The sequence below is a fragment of the Camelina sativa genome, chromosome 5, assembly GCF_000633955.1.
Source record: "Camelina sativa cultivar DH55 chromosome 5, Cs, whole genome shotgun sequence".
Classification (NCBI taxonomy): domain Eukaryota; kingdom Viridiplantae; phylum Streptophyta; class Magnoliopsida; order Brassicales; family Brassicaceae; genus Camelina; species Camelina sativa.
In genome coordinates this window covers 29,387,885-29,388,275 of record NC_025689.1, presented here as the reverse complement: position 1 = coordinate 29,388,275, position 391 = coordinate 29,387,885, and positions in this window count along the sequence as shown.

Below are 391 nucleotides of genomic sequence, written 5' to 3'. Positions count from 1 at the left end.
ACTGTGCCCAGATATCCTCCTCAATCTCTGCTGCTGTCTCAACCAGCTCTGCACGCGTAGCATAATACCTCCCTCTACAGTGAACCCTCAAATCATCTCGTAGAGCCCTCATAAACCTCCTGACCTGAGCCTCCTCAGGCTCCATAGCCCGACCCCCATAACACAGAAGTCGACTGAACTCCAAGTCCAGCTCCCGCACTGACCGTGTCCCCTGAGACAACTGAAGGAACTGCACCTCCAAACGATCCAATGCCTCTCTAGGAAAATACTTGCGGTTGAACTCCAAAACGAAGTCAGCCCAAGTCATCTCCCGCTGCACCCTCCTAGCAGCCACAGATCTCCACCACAACTCAGCATCACCACTCAAAAAGTAGACCCCTATGTCCACCCA